Source organism: Mauremys reevesii, linkage group 2 (assembly GCF_016161935.1).
Source record: "Mauremys reevesii isolate NIE-2019 linkage group 2, ASM1616193v1, whole genome shotgun sequence".
Lineage (NCBI taxonomy): Eukaryota > Metazoa > Chordata > Testudines > Geoemydidae > Mauremys > Mauremys reevesii.
In genome coordinates, this window is record NC_052624.1 from 158,481,952 (window position 1) to 158,491,175 (window position 9,224).

Consider the following 9,224-nt stretch of genomic DNA (forward strand, 5'->3'; position numbering starts at 1 on the left):
TTTGCATGACCATAAATTCTGAGCTCTGGAGGATAGACCCAGCCAAAGACTACATGTGCAGGATACTATAATGGAAACTGCATGTGTTGTGAGAAGTCGTTAAATGGAACCATTGGATGATAATGTGCCCAGCGTTGCTGTTAATATCAGTCGATTTCCTCCCACCATCCATAAAACAAGGACCTCCTCCCAATCAATTCTACCTTTGTGACGGGTCTATATATATATATATATAACATTTTTGGCTACCAGAAAACCACAAAAGACCCAGGAACTGGCCTGGGTTTCTGAGCAAGACTTGGGTTGCAGCATGCACAAGAGTACAAATGAGTTGTGTCTGTTCATTTCCATTTTTGTTTGTTGCCTAGCAGACAATGACATCTTTTGGAAAAGTCTGACACAATCCAATATATCTGTGAGCTTTCCCAGTCCTCTTCCCTACCCTCCTCCCAATAAAGAGGCTGTTCTTATAGCTTATTGGAACATTTCCTTTTATTGGTTCTAAATGTGCCAGCCATTCATTTAATCATATGCCCCTTTGCATTGTGGGATGGCATTCATTTGCCATCATGCCCTTCACAGTTTTGAATGATGCAGAAGGCTTCTGAAAGGGCCTTCTATTGAATCCTGAATGATGCGGTACCCACACCAGCTCCCACTGAGATCAATGGTAAAATTCCATGGCTTTCAGTGTTGGCTGATAGATCCACAAATCCCTAATGCTTAACCAAAGTGGGGAGAAAGGATTTGACAAGATCCAAAGAGGATCTGGAGATTTATATGGATAAGAGGACTAACTAACAATAATAAATAGAGTACTGGAAGGGTGATGAAGCGTCATGTTTTATGGTTTAAACCAACCCCATGAGATCTTCATGGGAAGTAGATTATCCCACCTCTGCCTACTTTGGGCTCCTTACACCTTCCTCTGAAGCATCTGGTGCTGGACACTGCCAGAGTATGAATACTGGACTAGTTGGACTTTGGGTCTGATCCAGTCTGGCAATTCTTATGTGCCACGTACATTTTAGAGAGAAACAGGGAGGAGGAGAGGGAGAACTGTAAATCCAACAAACAAAAATGAATTTTCCTTTTAAAGCCTGATAGCTCAGAATCCGTTGGTCCATTGTTTTCCTGTGAAGTCCCAAGCTGAGTCCGCTGTGTTTCCCCTGCAAGAATCTATCATATCACGAGCACCTCAAGCAGAGCACAGAGTGCAGGAAACAGCTCTACTTGAGGTGTCTGGGATGTCACTAACTGTTTCTGAGAAAACACAGAACCTTGAACTCAAGTCTTGGCAGGTAAGTAAAACAAAGACCTGGTTTTCCATAATATTTGCCTTTTTCTCTGTATTTTCAACCTGCACTCGATGCCACAGCTGTTCATTTAATTTTCTCTGCCACTAAAGGTTTAAAACTTTAAATGTCTTTTAAAATATTTCTTGCAGAAGCTTCTGAGTTACCCGAGTTGGTTCTCATGATTTCGGAAGGGTGGATAGGATTTGCACTTCCCAGAATTGTGAAATGACTGCCTTTCAGACCCAGGTTGGCAGGGGTGCTCTTGCTGTTACCTCTATGCATTTTATTAAGATACAATCACAAGAGCTAGAAAGTTTAGCCAGGGCCCTGATTCAGAAAAGCATTTAAAGTGAGGGCAATGGAACTTCATTGGGATTTGACCATAGGTTTAAATTCTTTGCTAAAGCTGGGCCTAAGATGTTACCTTTGTGGTGCTGAATTCATTGTTATATTTGCAGGGGGCTGATGCTATGCTCAGTGGTGTACAGAACAGAGATGAGAAGAGCTACGGGGATGATTAAAGGATTAGAAAACATGCCTTATAGTGATAGACACAAAGAGCTCACTCTATTTAGCTTCACAAAGAGAAGGTTAAAGGGTGACTTGATTATAGTCTGTAAGTATCTGCATGGAGAACAAATATTTAATAATGAGCTCTTCAATCTAGCACAGAATGGTATAACATGATCCAGTGGCTGGAAGTTGAAGCTAGACAAATTCAGATTGGAAATAAGGTGTACATTTTTAATGGTGAGAGTAATTAACCACTGGGTCAATTTACCAAGGGTCTTGGTGGAGTCTCCATCACTGACAACTTTAACGTCAAGATTGGAGGTTATTCTCAAAGATTGGCTCTAGGAATTATTTTGGGGAAGTGCTGTGTTGTGTGTGCTGTGCAGGAGGTCAGACTAGATTATCACAATGGTCCCTTCTGGCCTTGGAGTCTATGAATCCATGAAAGAGGGGGTCTCATCCTGAAAACCCTGTCCCTTACCTACAAAGGAGCAAGTGTTGCCGCCCTGTTACAAGGAGAACTGAGTCTGTTAGGAGGTAAAGCCCAAGCTTGTGCCTGTGCCTGTGCCTGAGTCAGGTGACCAAGGGTCATGTGATGCAGTGCCTAGTATAAGAAGGGTTATTGCTCAGCGGTGAGCTAGAGTAGGGGAGAGCTTGTAGTAGATAAGTAGGAAGTTGCCCACTGGGGACAAGTGAACAGACATGGAAGCTGAAGGAACCTACAGCTTCACTTAGTAGAGCCTTGGGGCTGGAGACTGGGGGGAGGGGGGGAATCAGGTGCTGCAATGGCAAAGGATTAACTGCAATCCCTAGTGGGAAGGCTGCAGGGAACCTGGCACCAAAATGTGGATCGGGGGGGGGGGGGCTGTGAGCACCTATTTCAAAGGCAGGGGAAGTGTATGTTATGGTGTTGGAGAAGGTCCTGAGAGCAAAGGTCAGAGAAGGCTAATGCTGAAGAGAGATAAGGGATGGGCTATTTGTGCACCCCTGTTGCTTAAGGGCAGAGCCACTTATATTTATGGTGTGGTGTCTAGTAAACCAGCTCCCCCCCCACCCCCGCAACAGGAGATATTACTTGAACTACATGGGTGTGTTTGCATTCCTCTAGGAGCTCAGAGGGGAAACTGAGGTATTGTGGTGTGCTACTCATGGTGTGCATCAGCCTTCCTGTAAGGGTACTGTACAAGTGCCAGTGTCGTCAGCAGGGCTGCTTGCAGTCAGGTGCTACTCTGCTTCAATGGTGAGAGAAAGTGAAATGAAAATGCACCATATAGGTGTTGGGGCAGAGTGAAAATCCAGGGGAAAGGCCAATTATTCAGTGGGGTAATTTACAGAGTAAAGTGCTATTCAGCATGAGTGAGAATGGCAGAACCAGGCCCACAGGTAAGGGTTTTTCAGGTTCAGGTCACTGCCCCCAGCTGTGAATGGTTCACAATCTCAGGGGCCAATCCTGCAATGCATTGGCAGACTGCTGTTCCTACTCAAAGTCCCATTGACTTTAATGCCTGAATATGTTTAGTTGCAGGATTGGGGCCAAAAGGCCCTGTCCTGGCAGGTTTATGGAAAAATCCTGTGGATTTTAATAGAAATGAAGTCAATGAAGTTTACAAGAAACTTCTCTTAAAACCCTACAGAACTGAATAGAGAAAGGGACTTTTTCTAGAGCAGGGAAAGAATTCTATAGTAAATCCTGCATGGTAGTTGCAAACACCCAGAAAGGAGATTCTATTAAAGAGAGGCTTAATTAAGAGGATTTGCTATTCACTTCTATAGGGCTTTCCCATGTGGGCGGGTGATGAGAAGAATGCTATGGGCAGGAGCATGCTCAGTGCTCATTAAATCAGTGGGACTGCTTACCTGAGGAAGGACTGCAAGAGCAAGCTCCTAACAACTGAGCATAATTTAGACTCTCTCCTTTTCTCGATGGAAGGCAGATGCCTCTCGCTGACTGTGTACAATGGCTCAGGCGTGGGGTGAGGAATCATTGGGCCTTCTTTCTTCCTCTGAAGTGAGCTCTTCTCATTCCATGCTGCCAGTTCCCAATGATTGAAATTTGAAAGCATGTAGCTGTTAATCTGGGAGTGATTAAAGAGCCTCATTTCTTGGAAGAGTCAGTACTCATCATCTGCTGTGATGAATGAGCCTCTAACATCCCCTGATCCCATTATATTGTGATTAATTGTGCCAGTTTAAGTCAATAATTCATTTGTTAAAAATAGGCCTGCAAAGTATCATTTGTCTCTGGGGAGATATCAGAATAAAAAAAAAATTCATTTGATACTTCTCATTAAATTAGTGTTGGGAGTTCTATTGACGGGTTCTGTTCATGAAACATTTATTGCAGGCTTATTTGATAAGAAGTCGTATTTGTCTAAAATTATGTCTGCTAACAGATGTAACGGTCTGCATTTTTTCCAATGTTAATGAAAGAATAAAGAGTCTGAAGAGGTGCATGACTGGGGAGAAAAGGCTGTTGTGGCAAGGGGAGGGATTTCTGAAATTTAGACAGACAGGAATAACATCCCAATCTCTCTCAATACAAACTGGGGTTGTCTTTTCCCCCAGCCCCGCATCCGTGAGTCTGACAGTGTGTTAATGGGAAGTTATGTGCCTGCAATAAAAGATGTATGTGTCCCAAACTCTCATATGTATAAATGGTTATAAATGTTGCATTCATATTCATTGAGCCATTATAAATGTTTCAGCTGTGAACAATTTCTAAAGGGAATATATAGGGAATAGGAGCTAGTCTGCTAATGATAATGGCCATAACTGACAGATACATGCTTAATATCTTCATTTCTAGTCATTTGTATTTTGCACCACTGTAATATTCCCAGAGTTGGGTGGAAAGATTCACAGATTATGAGCTCCCACCAAAACTTCCCAAAATACCCCTATGAAGGAGGAGCTTATGGGATATGTCACCTTTTGACCTCCAGGTAGCTGGTTCAAATTCAGCCCATGTTGTTCAGGAACAAAAATCATTACAGTGAGTGGCCTGTATGGATTAAGCCATGGGTGATCTCAGTCACTTTGACCCTCTTCCTGTCCTGTTCATTAAAATGTAGGCACTTTGGGGCAGTGACACACGCCTTGTGTGTGGATTCAGCCACTCACAAGACCATTGCAGCCTGTAAAAAAACCTGCCTGGAATAGCAACCTCTCTTACCGGGGAGAGTACGGCTTTGCTATCAGTGGAGTGATCCCCTGAAAGAGGTCAAGGAGCCTCAGCAGTGGCTGGGGACAGAGGGAGTGTGAAATGGGGTAGGGAGTAGGTGGAGCCTTGAGTCTCCTCCTCTTCTCCCCACCCCCTCTCTAATGATCAGATAGAGGAAGGGGGAAGGATGCTGCTGCACCCCTGAAAGGGGGGGAGAAATAATTCTATCACCTGTTGCCATGGGTGAGCTCCAGGAGGCACAAAGGTAGAATGCCTCCACTGCTCTCCTTGGTACAAAGTAGTTCTTCACTTGCCCCTTCCTGCCATTTGTCTTAAAGGCATAATTGAAACCTGAGTTAAATGAATGTAGTGCTGGTGAAGAATGCTGAATTGATATCCCTGCAGGGCTGGAGTACCTTTCTAATGACCTGAGTAGTTATGGCACAGGCTGTGGCTCAGTCCTAGGCTGGAAAATCTGCCTCTGAGGGTAAGAGGAGTGTCCAGGGCGGGAGGGAGCCCTAAACTTCCTCCAGCTGCTATTCAGTCTCTTAGTTGAGATTGTGGTAAAAGGGCCAATTGGTGCCAGTTTCAAACCTGCCACCTGTCCCCGCCCCCAGGGAATGGACAGACCCCTCTAAATTTTGACCATGGGGCACCTTCTGGAAGAAACTTTAGCTGTTAATAACTTTCAGTTACCACTGACCCTAGATGCATTTGAACCAGTGACCTAAAGAGTTGAAAGAGTCCAGAGCCCCATTCTAATTTTCAGAGGTATTTCCTTTCTGTGTTAGCACAGGGCTCTTCCTGCAGCAATATGCACACAGTTTGGGTCCTCTCAGTACAGCCTAGCAGGCAGGGCTGGGGTCTACAGGTTAGAGCCGGTAACTGGGCTCCAGGACTCCTGAGTTCTATTCCTGGCTCTGCTGTTGAATTTGATCCAATCATTTAAAGACATGCTGTGGTCAAACACAAGTTAGTGGGCTCAATACAGGGCTAAGTGGGTGAAATTCTCTGGCCTGTTATACAGGGGCTCAGACTAGATGATTTAATGGTCCCTTCTGGCTTTAAAACTCTATGAATCTCCTTGTGCCTCAGTTTCCACATCTGCAATTGGGACAGTAGTGTTCCACGGAAGGGGATGTTGTGAGCTTCCTTTTGTTAATGTTTGAAAAGCACTTTGAGATCCTTTGCTGGAAGGTGCTAGTGAATGGCAAAGTATTACGGCAAAGTGGGCTTGACTTACCACATCCCTACAGAAATCAGTGGGAGTCTGGCTCCACTTGGGCCGCAATTTGTCTCTGAACTATTAAAGGAAGGCTGGAGAGAATGTAGCAGGGAGGGAGACATTTGGAGAAAACAAGGAAATACTGCATCATTTAAGGAAATCTACACATTAAACTAAGGCCAGGATTGGAAACCCAATACAACCCTGTGCCAGGGTCAGTTCCAAAATATATACTTTAAAAATCTCTACAAACCACGAAGTTTCTTTGCGAGATTGGTCTCCTTGCCTTTTGCTTGTATCTCTATGATATTTTATAGCTCCTGCATCAGGTTACCTGGTGATCTGCCCATAAGCCATGCCGCACGCTGCACAATCCTTCCATTGTTCAAAAACCCTGCTTGACGGCGAGTTTTATTAATGTGACGTGCTTGGCCAAAAATGTGTCACTGCTGCAGCAGGGTGAGGGAAAAGGGCCTTTGATGTCTGAGTGACAAGTTTCATATGTCTGCGTGGGGCACGGGGAATGTGATCCTGAGCAGCAGTCAAAGCAGGAGGGGCACACGAGGTCGCTGATGATCTCTTGATTGCAGACACAGGCCTTGATAATGGTGTTTGTCTCATTCTTTGTGGCTTATGCTCACCCTCCTTTGTGAAAGAAATTAATATATTGCCCTATTTCCAAAGTAAGATGGGGTTACCACTTTTGGCTGCTGACGCTGTGTTAGTTGGTCTCCATACAGAAATATAATGGGCAAAGTTCACCTTTGGTATAGCTCCACTGAATTAGGTCAATAAAGCTAAACCAGGGACAAGTTCTATCTGATACATTTAGGAATAAGCCTCCTACCTATAGTCAGCAGCTACTGCCTCACAGTTAAGGTGGTGTGGGTCATACACATCTCTCACAGATACCTGAGCAGCCGGGCACTTTCTTGCACTTTGGAAACACTTGTGTATATATAGCTTGCTATGTCAATAAAGTCTCATTTGAATGGACGGACTCTTATTGACTTCTAAATGGGTTTGGAATTGAACAGCATAAGAAACATTCTTCTGCTATTTATCCATGCCTTGTGGATCTAGATTAGATTCTTATAGGGAGCCCAAGTAAAGTGCCTCACAATCTTTAATGTATTTATCCTCCTCCTTTTGAGGCAGGGCAGTGCTATTATCCCCATTGTACAGTTGGGGAACTGAGGCACAGACAGTCTAAGTGACTTGTTCACGGTCACAAAGGGAACCTCTGGCAGAGCAGGGAAGTGACCTCTAGGCTGGAACCATAACCACTAACCCAACCTTCTTTTTGGCAGAAAGGCATATACATATTCATTAATAACAATATTTATCCTAAACAGAACTTTCATCTTCAAAGCTGTAATGTCCTTCACATTTAGCTAATTAATCTCACCCATAGCCCTGTGAAGTAGGTGAGTATTATAATCACCATTTTACAGATGGGGAAAACTGAGACATTGAGTGGTTCAGTGACTTCCCAGAGGTCACAATGGGAGTTGTGGCCACAGGTTTAGGTGTTCCCAGTCCTACACTCAGAGCACTGCATCCCTCACTTCTCTGGTTTAAAAATATAGCACAACAAGTGGCTTGTTGTTGTTTTTTTTTTAATCTTCTGTAGTTGTCTCCCCCTAGAAGTCATTTGAATACAACGCTTCATAGCTTGACTTATGGCTGAATTAATCACTGCCTATGCCCTAAATAATTTACACCTATGTGCTGTGAAAACGCCCAGCAAGCTGCCTGGGAACACACTTAGATGTGAATTATTGCACAATAATTCACATACTGTCAAGTTCCCCTGTTTCACTTAAGAAGTCTCCATTAGTGCAAAGTTTCACCTCTTTGTATTTGGGAAAGTCTCACTTCTGCTTCCCCTTACTCACACAGAGCAGTGAAGAGACCCACTGACATCTGTCAGACTAAGGTGTTATTGATGTGAGCCTCAGGCCCTTACTTATGGGCCAGATTTGCAAATGCTTTACTGACCCTGGTGAGTATTTGCATACAGGAGCATTGGCTAGGCACCGCTTCCCAAGTATTGGCATCAATGGAACTATTCCTGTGAGAAGTACCTCATCAGGGTGAGTAGAGAGGATTCACAACCAGCATATGGGTTATTGGTTAGGCAGAATATTAGCCCTACTGACTGCAAGAACATGGACTTCCAGGCAGGATCATCCACCAGCTGGATATGGCATTTGCATTGGACTCACCACTGGATCTGAAATGTCAGTGGGCCTTTGCTTTTCCATTTTTAAGGCTTCCCGCAGGGCCTGGGATTTGCTAAGAAGTCCCCCTGCCTTTGTTCTCAGTCTGGTGCTTCACAGTGGCACAAACACCACGGGTTTGTTACCAAAAAAAACCTATGAACAACAATCAAAAAGATCTGCAGCCTCCTTGCTAACTGGAAGGCTCTGGTTTGCAGAGAACCAAGGATGCTGCCTGTCGTCTCCTGCTGAGGAGAGAATTCTGCCACCTGCTGTAAGAATAGAAAATTACTGGAGCCAGTACAAACCACATCAAAAGCTTCCATTGCCATTTTGCACCGACACTGAGCTGCACTAGGACCAAAAGACACTTTAAAAGGAGTAAGGGTTGCAGCCCTGAGCCGTCTCTCTCTCTCTCTCTCCACTGCAGCGAGCAGTCCACATTGTCCCACTAACATGTAGGGAGAACAGCTTCAGGGACCTGATCCAGAGGCAATGGAAAGACACCCATGGAATTTGGAGCAGGCCCCAACTGAGAAGAGAATTCAGCCACTAAAGTCCAGTCATTCCCAGTCCCATTAAGGGAGACTTTTAACAAGGCCATTTATGGTGACATTTACACCTAGGCACAACAGCTGAGATGAGAGCAACCCCCCTCCCAAACCAGACCCCCTTTGACAGGGGCCAGTAGCTAGTAACAACTTGTAGTTACTCCTGGCCCGAGCTGGATTGGAACTGGCAAATAAGGAGGCCTCATAACCCATTGTCAATCCTTTAAGCCATTCATTCTCTCTGTTCCCACCCAC

The 9,224-nt window shown here is 44.6% G+C and overlaps 1 long non-coding RNA gene across 1 annotated transcript; it reads left to right on the top strand.

Annotated features, from left to right (window-relative positions):
- Positions 1-2,679: 2,679 nt before the first annotated feature.
- Positions 2,680-8,981, top strand: LOC120399044. The gene is made up of 3 exons (XR_005594907.1): positions 2,680-2,745; positions 2,920-3,051; positions 8,849-8,981. It is a non-coding gene; the product is annotated as an uncharacterized LOC120399044 (long non-coding RNA).
- Positions 8,982-9,224: the final 243 nt, after the last annotated feature.